The 20639-nt window shown below is 43.0% G+C and overlaps 1 protein-coding gene across 2 annotated transcripts in view; it reads right to left on the bottom strand.

Moving 5' to 3' along the window:
* SPTLC3 (serine palmitoyltransferase long chain base subunit 3) overlaps nt 1–14021 on the bottom strand; it is a 273302-nt gene extending 259281 nt beyond the window's left edge. For both annotated transcript variants that reach the window (XM_046939520.1, XM_046939517.1), the window contains exon 1: nt 13968–14021. The gene's annotated coding sequence lies outside the window, so the exon portion shown is untranslated. The remainder of the gene's footprint in view (nt 1–13967) is intronic.
* Between the last annotated feature and the right edge of the window lie 6618 nt (nt 14022–20639).

Below are 20639 nucleotides of genomic sequence, written 5' to 3' on the forward strand. Positions count from 1 at the left end.
ATCACTATAACTGTCTGATGAGACATCCTCCAGTTCACCAAACAGATCTGGAGTTTCAAATGCAAAACAGCTAATTATAAGTCAGTTTGCCCAGAACACCCACTGCTCAATTATATCAGCTTGCTAATAAATAACGCCCTTAGTACAGAAATACAAGGACTGAAATACTTCTTCAGCCCTCCTTGGCAAAACAGAAGCTTTCTGTAAACCTCTTCAGTATTACCTAATGCAGTATTTTCAAGCTGTATGGGAACTGTTGAAACACAGCCTGAACCACTGATTGAGCACCTTCGGAAAGGACCTGGTCAGCCCTGGGAGCACTGGTGAAGGCAATCCGTGTGTGTGACCAGAAGGGGGGGAGGGGGGAGACATGGCTGCACCTCTCTTAAACCTCTTTTAAGGGCTGACTGCCACTGGTGAAGGATCTCTGGTTGGAGATCCATCCCTTGTGGAGTTTTTCCTGGAAAGTCTAGATCCTCAGAGATGGGTGAGCATTCTTTCCCTCTTTGTCCCTTTTGCCATTTCACTCTTGTATCACCTTTCTACTGCACTAATCTTTCCAACTGTAACACATACTAATCCTCCAGGACTGCTATTTATTTTCCCTTAGATTTTCATAAGGGTCAGGATACAACATAGTAAAAAAGGCTCAAAGTTAAGTATTTATTTGAACATTAATTTAATGTTATGGGACAAAGTTAAACAAGTGCCTAGCATGATTGGTTTGTACGAGGTCTGAAGCTAAAAGAGAGCTCTTGAGATAAGTTTGACTCAGATACCCACATCAATTCCAAGTACTGCAATCAAGGCTAGTTACCTGGAAATGGATTTCAGCAGAGATCTGCTTCCAAATAGCCTGTTTAACAAGTTCTTAAGTACTTGTCTCTTTGGAGAACGCATTAGTGGCATATTCAGAGTAGAAGAATACAGCCCTTACTCAACTTCCTATATTGGAGTAGAATAACTTGGAGAAGAACAGAGTAGGGCCATGACGTTGTATGCAATTCTCAAGTCTGCTAAGCTAGTAGACCAGAATAACTGGATCTCCCTGCAAGAAAATCCAACCAATACACTCACTGCATGAGAATGTGGCCCATGGCTCTTTTTAGCCCATTTCTTAATGACATTTTGGTACCTAAAGTTGGGCAGACAGTGCCTCACATTTTTTCTTGTAAAAAAAAAAAGTCACTATCTCCTTTTTAGTTACTATCTCATGATATTTGCAAAGCAGAAGATTCCCCCCATTCCCCAAGACGACAATGATAATTGTTTCATTGTTGTTGTTCTTATAGAGTATTTTGGGTTTATACTTTAAAAGCAATGAGCAACCTTTACAGCAGACGGTTGAGCTCATTGCCTTTTCCCCGTCCTCGCAGCAAGCATCCTCAAATAGAGAGCTGTCAGATGGACCCCAAGTAAATCCTTCTCTTAAACAAACACCCTTTCTTTATTAGCAAGTGGACTCTTTTCTTCTTTGTGTAGACTCACCAGTGTTTGGCATGAGACAGAGAAGCAGAAAGAGCTAAGGGTGACCACAAGGAAATTCATTTCCTTTCCCATAACATAACCCCTTTGTGCAAAGCAAATGCCAACTCTAACAACAGTTGTGATCACAGCTTGTTTGCAAACCTCATTCTTCCCTCCCAAACCCCTTGGAGTTCAGCAACAAAGTGCAATATAGGCAGCTTTAATTGTATATATCTAAAGAGACCCTCGCAAGACCAAAGGTATTTTCCTGCCAAAAGGAGTCCAGACCTTTGGCTGGAAGAAAGTGGCAGATTGGAGGCTTCAGATTTACCCCACAGGGCTCAGGCCTGGCACCTCCCATGCACTGCCAAATGGAAGGAACAGTCTGTTTGTGTCCTCATATTAATTCCAACCAGTAATGAAGTTGGGAGGATCGCAAGGTTTTAGCTGTATGTGGGATTAGACCAGGCTTAGATATCTGAATAAATGAACTGACTTAATTAGCTCTCCTGAAACAAATTATTATACAGCACTCATTTCCAACTCTCATATGAACCCCAAAGAATTCTAGAACTGCATTAATTCCTTGAATAATAAATATGTACATTTTTGCATACCTACTGCAATTATGATGGATAATGAGATTTTAATTAATCAGACCCAGTTTTTTTTTTTTTTTTTAAACACTGTTGAAGAACGCAGCTTCATTAGGGACTGATTTATTTGGTAAATCTTAAGGGAGAAGGTGAGGAATGAAGTCAACAAAAACAACAACAAAATCCTATGTTAAACTAGCTTACATTTAATAATCTTAAGAGCACTCCTCCTTCAAACGCCCTTATCATGAACGTGAACTGTGTATACTATCAAATACTGGTCAAATTACTAACTCTAAAGACAAAATACAGTTATTAACTATTTTACCACTTGGAATATTCTCTTGGTTTGCTGCAAATAAAGTATTTTTCTCCTGTAATCTGTATACTCCATACACAGAGGATATTCTCTTGCTCATATATTCTAAGCTTCCAAGATCTTGTAAGCGACAACCACTTGTTGTTATTATCAGCATGGCAAAGCAGCTGTAAATACCATTATTAAATCTTTCACTCCCGTTTTTCTTCTTTTTCCAAACTGTTCTGAGGAGATAGCAAAAGATTTCTCTCATGCAGTTTTCATTAATCATAAATCAGTTTCTAGTATGACAGAGAGCAAAGATGGGGGGGGAGGTGTCTCGTTAATATGAGATTAAAATTCCCTTAAAGCATAATTATTTTGCAAGAGAGCCTTGGGCTGGATTTATGAGTACATATTGTAACTCCGGCTTACCACAGTGACAAAAGCGATGTTGGTTACAGGGAAAGAACATCACTGATGAGCACCACTTCTCTCAGAGACAATCTAGTGCTGAAGCAGAGAGGACTTCAAATTCTAATTCCAGGTTTCTGACCCTTTCTGAGCAGCTGTTTACCTGGAAATGGCTGAGAAACTCAGGGAACACCCTGGCACTGCATGATCAACTCTTGAGTGCACGTGAAATGAGGAAACAACAGTAGTGCTTCTAGTTTAAATAACATAGACATTTTCAGGTGAATTGTCAAGGTTTAATTCTTTTTGTCCACTTTGCAGCAAACTTCCTTGAAATTGACACAGGCAGTAGGTTGTCCCCATTCACTCTGAACCACTTCCCCTGAACAACCACTTTCCTCAAAAAATAAGGTCAGAAGAAAATGTTTGATTAAATCTACCAGTTGACAGCATACTCGGGCATCTTTTCCCTCCGATTGTATTGTTAATCACTGTGCTAAAATAAAATGTGACCCTTTCTGAGCCACAGAGGAAGGACGGAGGTCACACACCTCCACATTTGAGGCAGAGCTACCGTAGTCTGACCTTAAAGTCCCCAACATACAGCAGCAGTTGGGTGAGCTCAAAGGATTAGGAAACTGTGTACTTCAAGTCTAGAGGGGATTTTCCTATCTGTATCTCCGGACTCTTGCACAGCTTTTAAAACCTGGGCCTTGTGAGTGCTTGGCAGAACATAGCCAGATGTATTCTCCTTGGCGTTTCTCTGGGGAAAGCTCACAAGAAAGAACAGATTTTCTTTTGTTTTCCTTTCCACAGATACACATTATGAGAGCCAGCTCCTAGCTGCATGGAACAGCCCCTGGTTAAAAAAGCAGGCACCTGGCCTGGAATTGCAGTCAGCTTTCCCAGGCTGAGCCTCTGTGCTGCTTCTCTTTAGCAGCTCCTGCACCCTGTGCCAGAAAACTTGTTCCAACAGAAGGCCAAAACAACAGGGATGCAGAGGATGCTAAATGCCATCTGACCCAGAAGAACTGAGGACACGGAGATCAAACACTGTTGGGAAGTTTTGTTCTGTCTTCACGGAATTGGAAGTCTTAAGAAAAAGAGATTTTTCCTCCCAAGACCAAGTGGTTTTGCACAGGTCTCCGTGGGAAGAAACTTGCCATTTCTCATTAGCATCAGTGCTACCACCGCTCATCTGTTAATTCCAAGCTTCATTTACAAGCCGCTGATATGTTGCGCTCAGCTCTGAGCCCTGAAATGCTTTTCTGAGCAGTTCCCCTCACCCCACCAATCCCCCCGCCCCCAACCAATCTAAATTTGCTCTCGTGTGCCAGGAAAACAAACAAACAAAAAATCCAACGTGTGAATTTGCCACTTCTGAACATCTTGTCCTCTTAATTTGTACCATGCTGGTTTTCTTCAGTACAGAAACAGCACTGGGAGCATAGCAAATTTAGCTGCAAGGCAGGGTGGGGGCAGGAAGGGGACAACAGAGCTGAGGGGTGAGCAGAGACCCTCTGGCTGGGTCTGCTCTCCTCTCAGTGCCTCTCCAACAGGTTTCATTGTGCCCTCGCTGACCACAGCTTGGAAATGCCACATCCTTACACAGCTTCTGCATCATTTTATCCTGCTTCCATCGTGTTCCTCTATAGGCCTGGCTCCTTTGCTCATTCTTTTCCCCCTCTGACTCTCTTGCTCACATTTATGACCTTAATTCCAGTCACTTCCTCTGGGTCCTCCACATCTCCCTCACCATATGATGTTGGTACTCTATACAAGATGACAGCAAGTGAGGTCACTGAGCCCAAAGACCAGCACTGCTGAGAAAGTCTGATGAAGGTATTATGATACAAAAGCCACTCAGGAAAAATGTCTCAGGACTGAGGTGAAATGGAAAACTAACTGAAAGCAGTGAGCAAATATGCTTTCCATTTTGGCCTGAGGAACACAAGGGGAAGCCTTGGCAAGATGCTTTATGCAAAGGACATGCTGTTTGGAGGAAATGAGTAGTTGCAAATCCGCAAGTTAACCCATGCAACTTCTTGGGCTTGCTGCCCATTTGATTTGAAACAACAATTCGTTTGGAATAAATAGCAAGTTTTCCTCTTTAGATGTAAAAAAGGGCAACAGTAAATCAGAATTAGCCATCTCAAAATAGCATTTCTTTTGGCATTGTAATGAGCTGATGGCCTTTGAAAAACAGGGAGGGAATGGCCAGCTTCATCTATACTGCATTTATTTTATGTAACAACTTCTCATCTGAGATGAAAACTGAAAAGGACAGATCGGTTGTTAGCCCAAGAGAGCCAAGTCTCCTTGCATTTATGGAACAGAAACAGGCACGTAAGCCATGATAAGTGGTTATCTTCAGCCAGCAATAAGACACTAGCTACAGAGAGAAAGTGGGTCAGAATCTGCACTGGTGAAAGGCACCTTGCACAACGTGATGATCGGCACCATAATTTTGGGTGTTTAAACTGCTCTCTTGGAGTAACAGCCTGCACGTGCTTTGGGGTACTTGGAAAGGTAGGGATTGCTATGCTGGCATCAGCAAATAAATACATTCATTTAGCACCAGCAATACAAATGTATAGACCTTTACCCCAACAATGTGAGACAGTGCCATCATCTGCTGATGTGATCTTACATCACCCTTCAGAGCTCCCCATGAAGCCCAAGATGCAAAGTGCCATGAACACAGGGTGCAGGAATTTGTGCCTTCCTGAGCAGCCCTGATATTGGACTGGTCCTGCCAGAAAACAGCTTGGATGTCATGGCTGACACTGTCTGGACAAAACAACCCCAAAAAAGGTCTAGGAGAAACCCTGCACAATTACAGCCTAATGAATCAGTGCAAGCATATACTCCCCAATCTGTCCTAAAAATACACACCATCACAGTATATCTCCATAGAAAGCAGACTTATGAACATTGTGAGACCTCTCTCAATGCAATGAATGGTTGGATGCAATACAGAGAATGTTTTGGAGCAAAGGCATTTGCCTCTTACGCTCCAATTACCTCCAGCACCTGTGTGAACGGCACAGCCCCACATTCTAGTGTCACTACCACCACTGCTTGCTGCAGCCATTTCTGCAGGGACTGGAGCAGTCCCTCACCATGGAGCAGTCCCTCAGCATGTGGGCAACAGGTTTTTATTCACAGGTGATGTGAATATATTCTGTTCAGACAATGGCAAAATAACATCTATCCAGAGACCTCTGTAACTGCTTGGAGACAGTTTGTACTCAACCATCCACACGGGGTTATTTCCCTGTAAACCAGTTCTGCACTCAAGCTCCTTCTCCCTATAAGAGATGCAGCTGGCTTCACCAGCCACATGCAGATGAGGAAGGTTAGTGCATCACCTGAAAGCACTTGCTCGTCCATCACATGAGATCTGCTCCAGAAACTTTTATACCGGTTCACGGTCTGTGACAAGCTGTGTCCCCTCAAAGCTCTCGTGAGGAAGGCGCTTCCCAACCACAAGCAAACAGTTAGTGACATTCTGCTGCATGGTGGCACATGACTCATACTGAATAAGGCCAAGTGTAGGACTTGCGCTCTACAGCAGATTGGTGCCTTGATATTTTTTAATTTTAGCTGTATAGAGAAATAAGCATATGCACACAATGTGTTTATTTCACTCAAATGTAATTTTAACAAACACGACAATTATTACTGTGCAACAGAGTATCTCTGTGCTAAATATTTTAAGTTTCAATGCTTTGTAATTCTATTTCTATAGGCACAAGAAGTATTGCTATGTGTAGCAAATGCATTTCATTAACTAGTATAAATTTACACTCTGTTGTAAATGAATGTTCATTTCACATTGTAATTTTTTTACTGCAGAATGTTGCCATTTTTGTATTCACTGTAATCACTCCGCTGTGTTGCGAGCAAATGTCATTTATATGGTATGTAGAAATTCAGAGATTTCAATTTGAGGGATCTCAGTGTGAGGTATAAATACATGCAAACCACGTAACACAAATAAACTTACTCCAGATGGTTGCTTACAGCAGATAAAATCAAATTTCACCATCCTAGGAAGTTAAATTCCCACTGCAATAGAGGCAATGCTGTATAGTTTCTGCTGACCAAGATAGCCAGCAAGTTAGCACCAATCCAAACACAATAAACATAATGAAGTTTTTGCTACTAATAACAGACCAAACATTATGGTTTCTAAATGCTTTAACAGCTTTTCTGTTGAAATATTTTTGAGAATCCAGAGATCCTCTCAGCTGTCTGTCCCAGAAAACGCTCTGCCTGTAAATGTGTAGGAACAGGACTATCAATACAATAAAATAAATGATTCTAAAAGCAACCATGCTTTATTTGCTCCTCTACCATTACGGCTGCGTGGAGTACTTACAGTACAGCCCGAGAGCATTAAGAAACAGCCAGGCTATTTCTTCTCTGTTGATAGCCACCTTATTGCTTTCAGCAGGTAGCAAATTAAACCTTCAAAATAATTCTCATGTGCACCGACTGTAAAGTGAATTTAAATTAAAGTCATACATTACAAGAAAAGTGAGTACCTAACCGGAGTTCTCAGCAGCCTCCTTCCTTCAAAGCCGCCTTCAGTGCACACAAATACAGTTACACAGTTCACACCTGCCATGGACATCTGCACGTACCATACGGTGCAGGATACACCTTGTCCCAGCACTCACACACAGATGTATTTGCAAACACCTCCTGCCGCTGAGAGACAGATTAGTTGAGCCAAGTGCTCCTATGAGCGAACAAGAAACGCCTCGCTGCACATTTCTCCTCCATCAGCACCCACACATCCTCCCCAAGGGCTGTTCAGAGCACAGGGCAAGCTTTATAATGGTAAAATCCCACCCAGCCACCATAAACAGATGAAGGCCTGCAATCATCCTCATACAGATGGAAATGAAGCTTAAGAAATGAAATTACTCAATGGCATAGAACAAACTTGCTTTCAGCCCAGAAGGCCAACGGTATCCTGGGCTGCATAAGAAGAGGGGTGGCAGCAGGAAGATAGAGGGGATTGTCCCCCCTCTGATCTGCCTTCATTAAGTCCCACCTGGAATGCTGTGTCCAGGTCTGGGGCCTCCAGCATGGGAAGGATGCAGAGCTGTTACAACAGGTCCAGAGAAATGATCAGAGGGCCCAGGAGCACTCTGCAAGGCAGTCTCATAGCTTTCACTTGCTGGCTGCAGTGCAGAACTAAAGGTTAACTGAGAAGGTTTTTACTGCTCTCTTTTCCCGAGGTGATGCAAATAGGATGGAGCTGAACTGATGGATCGGAAGAGCTCTACCATAGGCTACAGCCATAAACACAGCTTATCTGCTGGAGAGAACCCAGCCCTGGGAAATCTGAGCACGCTGATGCGAGCTGAATTACGTTCCCCAAGAGCCACACTCGGTAGTTACTTTGCTGAAAGTCAACTTAAATGAGAATTAGGGAAGCCACTCGTTAACCATTTATTTATTAAATTATAACTAAGCAATACATTATTTGCAATCCCATTCCTACTGTTACTTTGTGTATGTATCTCAATTACAGCGTCTCCTACATGTATTGCTTGCAGATTTTAAGCTGAACTTGAGAATAGCCAAAAATCTCTGATTCCAGATCAAACTCAAGATAAAGTTAGCTATTTGCATGTAACTCCCTGCAAGTGTCTCAGCAGACTGATCTCAGCCCAGAATGGCACCATAAGGAAGGCACTAGGCACAGCCAGGCTGGGAAATGGATATTAGCAGATTTAAATAGGCAGAAAAAACAACTGTATCAATGCAGCAAAACCCATTAGGCACAACAGGAGAGAAAGCCAGCAAGAAAATGAGAGGAGCCTTTCCCATGATAGGTTTTCTTCTTCTGCAGGACCATAGAAATATCAAAGGAGACAACTTCTCGCGTGGCAGTGCAGCCCTTTGCAAAGCAGGGTGATTACTGTTAGGCCTGCTTTATAGCAGAGATGCAATGAGGCTTCAGAGTAGTGCCAGAACCATGCAGCAGTTCACTGGGGCAGATGCACAACTTGTGCATCCTTAGTTCCCATGCATTAGCAGACAGCTGCCTGGTCTGTGCCTGCAGATGTCTTCAATGAAGTTTGTGCTGGCTAGAGACACTCAGCTAGGAAAAGTTTGGGATTATCCCACCTTTGCTGGGTCAGGATGCTATGCTCAGTGCACTGGCACCAGCTCTGTGTCCACAGCAAAGGCCAGATGCTCCAATACTTTATCACTGATGCTTGCACTTCTCCCACTTTGCAAAAGCATGTCTCACCTTCTCCTCATTTGTATCCCAAACTGAGCAAGGCTCCAATCATCAGCTCATTTGGTTTGAGAGATCCCAGGTAGGTAATAAGCTTTCTCCAGTAAACTCAAACTACAGAGAATCTGAATTTAGCATTGCAAACCTTGATTAAATTAATTAACCTGTTTAATTCATTATTAATGTCCCCTCAACGTCAAGAAGGGAATTCCTTCATCACAGCCAACAGATAGGACCACAAGACTTTCATACGAAGTTATAAACCATGACTCTCCTTGCCTTTATGCACCAGAGCATAAGGAGCATCAGCTCATGTTATTACTCTGCGCAGCAGAGATTTGATTACTAAGATCTGCTTGTTAAAGAAGTAGCTAGAAACTACTGGCATTAGCATAGAGCTCCTCCTGGATAATTCTGCAGCACTACAAGGCTGCCTATGGTGTTTCTCAGTACAGGATTGGATTTATTGACATTACATTTCCTGATTCAGCCTGCCAGGTTGGAAGTTTCCAACTACCTCGGTGGACTGTCAGTTATGCACAGATCCAGCATCAGTTTAGGTACCCTTTTATAGAAAGAGACCAATATTGCTGGATGGGACCCATGCTATCTGCACTGCAGGTCACTGAGTACTCTGTGCTTGCTGCTAATTAAATTCACTGTTGGAAGCTCCTTACATCTCCACATGATACATATCTGCAGCGATGGATGTCACCCATAATTGCTTTTTGTAACAAGGTTCTGAAAATCACACTGTTACGTCTAGGTATGGCAGGGCCCTAATGGAACACAGTGATCATAGGTGGCATTCATAGTCTACCACATCGTGCCAAAACTGCGTATAAAGAAGTTTCAGTTCTCTTTCAGTATGTTCTTATTTTGGTCAGTTGAGAGCTGTATTTGCAAAGGAAGGTTAAGAAATATTAACATCAAACAAACTCAAGTTTGAGGCTGTTGATATAACCTAAATGATGCGCTAATTTTAAGACACAATATAGTCTATAGGAACAGCATCGATTGCCAGTTTGCGTGATTTCTCTAATAACACATTACCCTTTTATTCTTTGACCTGACACTGAAGAAAACCAAATGAATGAATACATACCAAGGCAGCTGCCTTGGGCACTGCTTGTGAGGGCTGATTGCATAACTTGGCAAGGAGCTATGTGGCAAACAAGCACCGCGTACAACCTGACCTGTTTTTAACCTTCCCTTGCCAAGAAAGAACTGCTGCAAATTTTCACATTTGAGCAGAACAAGTAAAAGGGACAGAGTTGAAACTACATCATCCCAGATGTTACTGTTTTTAGTCCCAGACATGATAGAGAAGGTAAGCTTGCCCCAAACACGCTTCTTGGCACCAATACTGCTGCTATTTCCATCTAAAGAACGCATTCCCTGTGAACTCAGCTCCTGTAGAACATTCCCTAGGAACAAGTGCCTGTGCTATTGGGCAGAAATTAAAAGCAGATCTCAGAGGAGGTTTCATCCAGGCCAAGGATAAGAGAAGTACTCACACCACCAATAGGAACATTCTGCTGCTGCTTGTACTTTTGCAGTCTCATCAAACCCCATGCAAAACTCACACATGTTGTTTTTGATACGTGAAGTCTGGGTTTGCTTTATGGAGGGATAGGTACTACCAGATCATCAAGTTTTTTTTTTTTCCTTGTGGTAATTGCTTAAAATAAGTCAGGGGAATTGCTCCTCAGAAGCGCTTATTGCTTACTTCTGAACACAGAGCAGCTGCTCAGAAGGAGACACCTCCACCGCAAAGAGGAGAAGCACCATGCTTAATAATCCCTGCAAACCAAACTCGTGAGGCACGGGCACACCCAAGTCTAATAGCAATTAATTATTAGCCAATTAATCAGTTAACCACACTCAGATATACATTTGGCCTAGAAACTGCTCACCAGTCCTACATATGCAACTTGTTTACATTAACATTTTGGAAAGCTTAGGAGCTTCCAAGTTCTTCTGTGTTTGCACACAGCATGGATCTCTGGAAAAGTCTGAGCAGGAAGCAGTGTAGCTAAATAACAGAATCACATGTGAAAACAGTCTTAAAAATAGGCAACTACAACCACTACACGTAGAATTTGATTGTTGCTATCCAATTTTATTCTTCATCAATTGCTGAATCAAAAATGAAGTGTAATTTTGCCACGTTTTTAGGTAAAACAAAGGGTGCGGAAAAGTCTTGTCCCAAAAGGCTTTCTGCTTAGACGTGCCCTTACCCAACATCAGGGAAATAAAACATTTCAGCCCTTTTCAGCACCCAGATTTCAACAAAATTAAAACCATCAGCAGCACACCTATAACTATAAAGTGCTGCTGAACAAAGCTCGCCTTACTTGGATGCACCAGCTCAAACCACGTTATGTTGAGCTTTTCATTGGTAGTAATAACGTGCTTATAGGCAGAAGATTAAGTTATCTGGCCTGTCATTGCATCTCTCCCCCAGTCCTTTACATTTCCACCAGGAATCCAGGTAGGACTTAATGGCTTTGGTTTGCCTGAAGCATAGTTCCAGAGAAGGCATTCAGACTCAATTTGATAGTGAGACTGAGACAAAGAGGGGAACATTCACATAACTCACTGAATGCTTCTCTTTCAAACACATGGCAGAAACTTGTTAGATGATTTCTCAGATTGCAAAAAGAAAACCTTGGGGAATCAAGGCATTATTTGTTGCTGCTCTGTGCCTGGAACATCTGAGATTTCTCCGTATTGGAAGAGGAGACCATGGGGAGCTGCAGATGTCCCCCGCAGCATCACTGCAGCAGCAAAGGCAGACCCTTCTGGTAGCTCTCGGCACGACAGCTGTGTCACAGAGGCATGGATGACACTGACGTGCTTAGATCCCAGTTTAGTTGCACTGGTGTTTGTTAGTCACAGATAGAGGGGGATAACACCCAGCTACACATTCACTTTCTTAGGAGATAGCTGTAAGAGCGCCAAGCGTTTGACTACATCAGCATCTTAGCTCTGTTTTTAAGACTGCTACTAGTTTCTTGTCATAATGTGAAAGATAATATCTGCTTGAAACTCAGGTGTAGTAGAGAGCTAACGGAGGGCTTCTGTCAGTGACATGTCATCCTGGCTCTGACGTGACGGACAGTGCCCAGATCTGAAGGTGGAGCATCTCTACTTCAAAAGTCTCTAGAGCTCAAAGAATACCATTTTGCTGGGGGCTAACTGCATTCAATTTCACACAGTCTTATGTTTTCTTACTGGCAGCGTCAAAAAAAAGTGCAAAAGATTTAAGCATGTATGTTATGTAAAGAATTACAGGAATGACAGGAGAGAGCTGCAGAAAGCTCAACAGTTCAGCATTACAGACACTGGTGGGAACGTTTGCTGAGCTAGTTGCTAGTTCTTATTTGCAATTCAAGGAGCCCGTGATTGATCAGACCATTGTTTCTTCTCTGCTGCCTAACATACTTTCCACCTTCAGGGAAATACCAAATAACAATTAATGAATGATGCACTTAAGGTATAAACCCATGACATTTTGGTTGATATTTTATGTAATCCTAGCATTTCATTTAATGATACAAAATAAAGCCTTATGCAGCCTGATTTCCCTCGCACTATTCCAATCAGAGGCAATTGCAGCCTGACTGGAACATTATATTTGGTGGAACATTATATTTGCAAATCAGATTTTGGGGGTGGGGGAAAATAAATCTGTCAGTCCATGGACCGATCCGAAGTTTGAAAGAAAGTCTTAGAGTGAAAGGGTGAAATCTTGGCTGCAAAGTCAACAGCAGCCTCATCCAACATTTCTCACAGCTCTTTTAATAGCATAAATGTTTCAAGCTAGTACATCTGGGTCTCGGAAACAGTGAAAGCAGTATTTCAAGTATCCTCAAAGCCAGTGACTTGGATGAGCTTGAATTGGTGACAGTAATCATGAAGATTAGCTTCTCAGGCCAAGGAGAAAGAAGCCAGGGCCACGCAGGCAAGCTTAGTTCTCTCCCAGGAAACACGTGAGCAGAGCAGGATGCCAGGGCTCCAAAGAGGAGAAGCTGGAGGGCATATCAGCTCATGTGCTGAATGGCAGAAAATTAACAATTTTGAAATCACAACTACTCAAAGCCATGTATTACTGACTACATGAAGGCGAACAATAGGAGAACAATAGAAATAGAGGTGCAAAACAAGAAAAAATGCTTTGAGCACTGAGTAGTTAATATTTGATCCTCAAATTATAACCACTGAACCAAACTTTATTTATGCTACAGAAAGAACCGCGAGGGATACATCAGCCAGCATTCAGCAGAGCAACACATACCAGACCTTTCCCCATCAACAGGATTCTCAAAAACACATCACTTAAGGTAGGTGATGTGATAAGAAGAAACCAGCAGTTGGACTTCAGCTTTCTTCTTGCTCCATTAAGAAAACAAAACATTTGGTAAAACAAGTCAGACCAAATTCAGGTGCACTGCTACCTCTTACCCCAGCCACTTTAACCCATCTGATAACCAGTCCAGATTGTATGCCAATGTTTCCAACAACTAACTTGCAAGAAATCTTGCAATGAACCTTAGTCTCTTTTCACACTGATTTTAATATACTCACAGAGCTTTACATATATTCGTATGTAAGTTCATATACAACTTGAAAATAAAACACTACCAGCCTAACAGACTAAATAGCGACCTGAACATTCCAGATTATGATGACGCAGTGAGATGACTTACGCCTCAGCTGTCCTTGCTGAAGCAAGGAGAGGTTCCATCAAATAACCTGAACTCAATTATTTCTCAGAAGCACCAGTTTCCCTAACCTTGGAAAATTCTTGATGTAGCTGGTAAGGGGGATGTATGGTTAATAAGTACACAGATGTTATACAGACAAGTCAGGCTGGTAAGATTACCGCATTGGAAATGATAATCAGATATAAATGAAAGGTACTCACCAGTGGTGTAGGCTTGCAAAAACTCCATGGAGAGCGATATCCAGGAAGAGATCCTTCATCGGGGCAATCAGCCCTTAAATGGGGTCTAGGAGATGTGCAGCCTGGCTCCACCCCTTCTGGTCACACAGCTGAATTGCATTCACCTGTGCTCCCACAGCTGACTCAGTGCTTGCCTCAGGTGGTCAATCAGAGGTTCGGGCTGTGATTCAACAGTTCCCATTCAGGGGAATACAACTCTCTGACAGCCAACTACAAAGGGAGAAAGTGAGACATTCGGCATAAAGAAAACACTGAAAAAGTAGATGAATACACTGGAAGACATATATGAAGAGAAGGGGCAGAAAATTTCTCCCTTGCCAAGCAGTACACCAGGCCAGAGGGTTACAGATCCATTCTATGCTAACAGTGCTGTGATCACAACCAACCGTATTCTTTCACTGACTTCAAATAGCAGTTTTGTAGCTGCCTCTTATGGGAAGGAGATAAAAGGAAGTATTACAGAACATCTCTTGATCAGCCACTTAGACTGACTGGCTGAATTTAATTTTAAAGCTATGCCAGGGAAGTCGAGCAGGCCCTCAATGATTGGATGCTCACAGTCTTCACTGGAGCCTGATCAAACCATTGCCTTCCTTCTGGGAGGATGCAGTCCTGCAATCCTGCTGCTGGAGTGACACTGTGAGAATACCTTGTGGAAAATTGGCAGGAACAACTATTTAATGTCACATTTCTGCTTTTACTGAGCAGCTCTTATTACTTTATGCACATTAAAAATGCATAGCTGTTATAAATCTTTGATTATACTGCACTAGACCTGTTACATCTTCCACTTCCCATCCAGGATTGAAATCTGCACATTACATGTGTGCCATACTGGACATGAGACACGCTGATATTCCACAGGCATTCAAAGCGAGCAGCAGCTGGTTCTGGGAATGGTCCCAAAAGCAGGAAGGCACAATTCATCTTTTTAGAAAGTAATTATGGTGAAACTGTGAGAGGTAACATCAGTGTTTCAGAGTGGTGTGCCTGGAGGCTGAGATGCGCTTTCTTCTCATTGTACTTCCTTTCATGTTCCTGCTGTGAGAGACAGCATGACCCTTACCAAATGAACAGCTACGATTTCATATATATTTTTTAAAGCTCCAGGTAAATTAAAAAAAAAAAAGTCAAATAAAATAAAATGGATGTGCCTGTCAGTATAACCCAGTTTCCTGAAAAGGTAACAGTAGCCTACAAGCCACTGGAAGGAATCACTCATAAAAGATGCATAACAGTTATCGAGTACCCATATTGATCCAGCTTCCTACCAGGCAGTACTCCTGAGAAAGCCACCAGTGCATTGCCCTATTTGCGGGCTTTCTCCCCCTTTCTCACCTTCCATCCCTCCTCATCAGATCTTCTCCTGCTACGTCCCCACTGCCACAAAGTCACATTCCTGCGCTGCTCCTCCTACCACCCGGTCCTCAGCAATTGAGAAATGCCATCACACCACCCCCTAACAAGGGCAGTTGGCCTGTGTGAAACCTGCTGTAGAGACGAGAACACTCCTGGGGAACCTCCCTGTCCCTGTGGAAGGAGGGAGGCACATCACCCCAAGGCCCATGAAGATTCAAAGGAAGGCCACAGAAATGATTCAAGGGATGGAACACCTCCCCTTTAAGGACAGGCTGAGAGAGCTGGGGCTGTTCAGCCTGGACAAGGCTCCAAGGAGACCTGAAACCTTTCAGTATCTAAAGGGCAACTATAAGAAGGAAGGGGACAGACTCTTTAGCAAGGTCTGTTGTGATAGAATAAGGAGTGATGGTTTCAAATTAAATGAGAGGAGATTTAGATTGGATAAAAAGGAGAAGGTTTTTACAGTAAGGGTGGTAAAGCACCGGAATGGGCTGCCCAGAGACGTGGTAGATGCCCCATCCCTGGAGACACTCAAGGTCAGGCTGGCCAAGGTCTGAGCAACCTGATATAGTGTAGGCGTCCCTGTTCATTGCAGGGATTTCTGATTGATTCTAAGCTACTGAAAACCACAGTTTTCAGAGCTGGGAGGATAAGGTAGATGGTGAGGGGAATGTCAACAATAAGGCAAAGCGAAAATAAACACCAGCATACAAAGAAAATGTGTCAGAGTTGTGCACTGTACTTCCTGAATGAGATCCCACCACCACTCCCGCCTTGCGACTTACTGCACTCAAGTAGCTGTGCTGTCTTACAGTTTAAAACTGATTTGGGAAGAAGGTGGCATTTCTCTGCCCACGTTTATTTTTTTTCCTTCAGCAGAGGTACGTTTGGGTGGATTTCAGAGTCTGAAATCAATAGATGAAAGCCTCTGTGACAAAGGAGCTAGATGCAGGCGGCTGTGAGAAAACCTCCCTCAGTCTCTCAGGTGGTGATGAAGGAAGTTTTGCACCTGGTCCCATATCCCCTTTACCTGCAACAGCTCCTGGCAGCCATGCCCTGCTCTGCCCTTAACTCTGCAGAGCTGGCACTTCCCAGGCCCTTGGGGCGAGCACTGCTGCACACAGCCCCCTCGCTGACCGCTTCACCCCCTTAGCAAACACACTGCTGCTTTCTGTGCTCTGAAATAATCCCCTTGTGTTCGTCATTGTGCAGATTACAGCCAGCAGGCTTTACCTTCTTTCAGCCTCCTCTTTTTTTCAAGCCACCATCAGGACAGCTTCTCTGTGGAACTGCCTGTTCCATGTACCAAGAGATTAAGAGGAAAATGTGCTATTTTCATGAGGGCTGACACAGCCATTTTTTCCATTTATTCTTGCTGACTTCTTTTTTCCCTAATGTAGTGCATTATACAAGCTCCTCTCTCAGTTTCATTTTTTACAGTCGTGTTTTAATATCCTTTAGAAAATGCATGCATTATTTAGCATACTGCAGAGCAGGGGCAGACCAGGTGTGAACCATTTCACATTGCAGGGAAGCACGTTCCCTTTTCCATATAATTATCAAATCTGCTTCTATAGAGAGTTCTTCCCTACAGGTTGGCAACAACACCGCATTACCTGATGCCACCTGACCAATAATCAAAGCGTGTGAGGATTTCCCCTGACGGGCAAAGTGCTTAGAACCGAGGAACCAGCCAAAGGAAGGGGAAAATGCTCTTAGGCAAATCTTGGCTGTGTTGGCAGGTCATTTCTCAGCGGTTAGAACTGAGTATTGAGAAAAGGAAAATCTGTGCTTCCCGTTCCAATATTGTTTGAGGAATATCAGTTACCAAAGAGGGAGAAATGCACAGTGTATCCAGCAGCGTTGCAAAGTGAAAAGCACTTCCCTCTTCAGACCTCGTTAAACAGAGCAACCATTTGAAATGTGGGTGAGAGTATTCAGTCTTACCTTGCAGGCACAGAACCATCCTATCTGTCCCAGAATGACCCCAGATTGCACTTTTCCATCTTTTTTTTTTTTTAAGCTTTCCCCTTTCATGCTTTCTTTTCATTTTCCCCCAAGTTACCCTTTCAAATGGAGCTAAACTGGCAGCTAATCCCTTTGACGTGAGGGCTGTCTATATGAGAGTACTTGAGAGAAATCAATTCAGATTAATTAAGAGTGCAAATTCAAGGCAGAGGCTTCAACCAGCACGAGCCCACGTTATGAATACCCGTTCACTTTTACTGCAGCCCGAATGCAATTAAGCAGAATTTGTTTCCACAGCAAACAATGTAGGCTATGTGTGTAGGGTGCACTCCATTTTCAGGGTGTACTTTCACATAACCTGCAATAGCATGCTGTCTCAGGACAGCCATTCTGTGATAGCACTAAAAGCGCCCAGATGCTGCTTGTTCACCCCAGTGCAGATGAGCACTTCCAATACTTCTATGCCTAAACCAAACAGTAACTGCTTTAATCACCAACAAGCACCTGCATGCAGCATTAACCATGCTTAGTGCAGTGTTATATTTGTCTAAGCTGCAGTAAGCACACAGTAATGTCTTTAAATAATATGCCCTATCTCAACCTCTTCTGAACACACCTGCTCCAAGACTCCCCGTCATCAGAAATGATCATCAAAAAGACTTCTTCCAAACATCTGCCCTTTTTGCCTTCACCACAGAGGCCCATCCCTGCCTACTGCAGACCACCTTGTTCCAAATAGCCCAACCGTTGGGTCTTTTACCTGCGACACCTGGCTTTAAGCTTCTGCTCACAGCAATGCCTTCCTGTTAGTGCTGAGAATGCAGCAAAGATGAGCAGAGTGCTAATGGGATGCCTCATGTAGCCTCCTGTGAACACAGCTAATATACTGCTTCTGAAGCACATCTTCCAGATGGTCACATCAGCAGACCCTCTGTCAAGGAGGCACTGTGCATCATGTCCCACCTGAACTCTGCAGGAAACAAAGACAGGCTGGATCCTTGCTGCTAGGAAAGCCTGAAAACCCTTTGCATAAATTCATTTACACAGCTATTGAAAACAATGCTTTTCTGAGGCATCTGCGTTGTTAATGTGATGGGAAGAACAATGTTCTGAAAGTTGCTAGGATTGTACAAGAGAGGAGTGTCTGTGCTCACCCCCTGGCAAAGTAGCTACAGGGCACACATCACAACAGAGAAACAATGTAGATTCAATGAGATGGTTACTTTTAATAATTTAGTGGCATCCTAGGAAATAAAAAAGCCACTGACCACTCACGAAGACTTCCTAAAAAGAGTTATCATGCATTTAAAAATGAACAATCCAAACGCTGCAGGGGAGGTTAACGTGGCCCCCATAGCGCAGCAGAGTCGGCTCCATATGCAAGCACTCCGTGTCACTTTGTGTCGTTATTTTTGTACCACGCAGCCGTATGGGATCAGACGAGAGGAGGAGTTCTGAACTTTTCTGAGCACAGATGAATGAATTCCGGCTGAAGAAGCAGCACAGATCTCACACCAGCCAGTCCAAAAATAGCGAAGAAATCCCTTTTCTACATTTAGCACTGTGTGGAAGGGTTTACGTGTTCATTCAGGCACTCCTCAGCTAGCTAATGTTTTAGAAGAGCTGTATCTTTTTATGTCTACCAACAAAAGGATGTAGGAGTTTTGAATATTATGAAGATATTATCTCCCTCCTCGTGTCTCATTCAATAAGGCTCCAATAAACAGCACGTAAATCCTAACTGTCTGTAAGAGGAAGACATTTTTGAAGAAGGATTTCTTGGCAGACTACTCTCCATTTTGTACCACTTCTTCTTGCCTCGTTCTGTCTTATTGTCTTCTGTGGGAAGAAAACAGAGATTTTTCCTCTTTCCACTTTCTTTTTTTTTTTTTTTTTGGCCTGATCTCATTCTTGTTGCTGATACAGAAGAGCACTGATACAGTGCAGTTCTTCATTTTGGCAGCATCTTTAAGATGGATTCCGTAGTACGATCTGATCAGTGAGAAGTGACCCAGCACCTCAACTTGGAATACTGGAGCTGACAGACCTGACCTGCCTTCCTGGGGTCTGATGGAGACACAGCAAGAATTTAACAAAATTACTGCCCAGGAGCAGTGGTGACTGATGTAGGGTCTGCATGCTGAGCTTTTGACCTGAACCGTTTCTACAGTAACTGTGCAATGTATTGTACTCTCTATTCTCAGGCTCACGCTGGAAGCCAATTAAATTAAAAGGCTATTCATTTCACCATATTTGTCTCCAGGACGCTCAACTAGAAATGCAAACGATTCCTGTTCAGAGTTTCCTGCGTCAGAGAAATTGATATTGTACAGTTAATTTGTGACAACAACATCAACCAGTATGTGATCTCCAGTGACTGAAAAGATACGTGCATAGGATGTATGCTGACCTTAAAGGACACTGATTAGTGACAGCAAGGAATTAAATCTTCTGAAGGGCAAGGCTTCAAGCCCTCACGGTAGCTCTTTATTTTGGTTTAATCAGATAGCTCACCACTGTAACTTGTGCTTTTTAAGAGCTAGACGTGTCAATATCGGGATACATGGATTTGTAATATTGAACAGCTGCAGTCTCAGGAAAGCTTGGTGAAAATCAAATCTTTAAAAGGTGGCCGGTAAGTACTTTTCTGCTTCAAGAAAGGCAAAGCAGAAATGGAGGAAAGGAGCATTTCCTACTAAAAATAAAGAAGGAATCATCATCAGCTTACCAACCTGAACAACAAAGAGCATATTCTCAAATATGCTGCCCTTGGTTTCCAGCTCTGCGAGAAATGAATGGTTTGGTCAAATAACAGGAAAGAAGCATGCCTGCAACATTATTCTATTGCCCGTATTTTTATTTTAAATTAAGCTTCTTGTACAGCTCCCAGAGTCTCTTAGAGCAACAGTAATTTCTGATCTGGAGGAATGACCTTCACAACGGAAGGAAGGGAGGACCAGAACACCATCCTGCGGGATGCAAAATCACAGCCTGCAACATGCCATTTGGAGATCATTTTTGCAGGCTAGCAGCCACAAATTGGAACCTGCCTATCATCAATGGCAGATCAAATTTTAGAGCTTTTGTAATGGCCACGGTACTGAAAGCTTGTTGACAGAGTAGATGTGGGTATATAACAGAGGCAGCAGCTTTCATTACGGTTTATCTAGACGTGGCTGGCAGGATATAATAGACTGAGCGATGTTGAAATGACAAAAATGTCTCCAGGCTTATGAAAAGCTGGAACGCTATTTCTAGGGAAACCTGGCAGCTTAGACAAAATTGACAAACAACTCCTTTTTCAGA

Source organism: Gallus gallus, chromosome 3, assembly GCF_016699485.2.
Source record: "Gallus gallus isolate bGalGal1 chromosome 3, bGalGal1.mat.broiler.GRCg7b, whole genome shotgun sequence".
Classification (NCBI taxonomy): domain Eukaryota; kingdom Metazoa; phylum Chordata; class Aves; order Galliformes; family Phasianidae; genus Gallus; species Gallus gallus.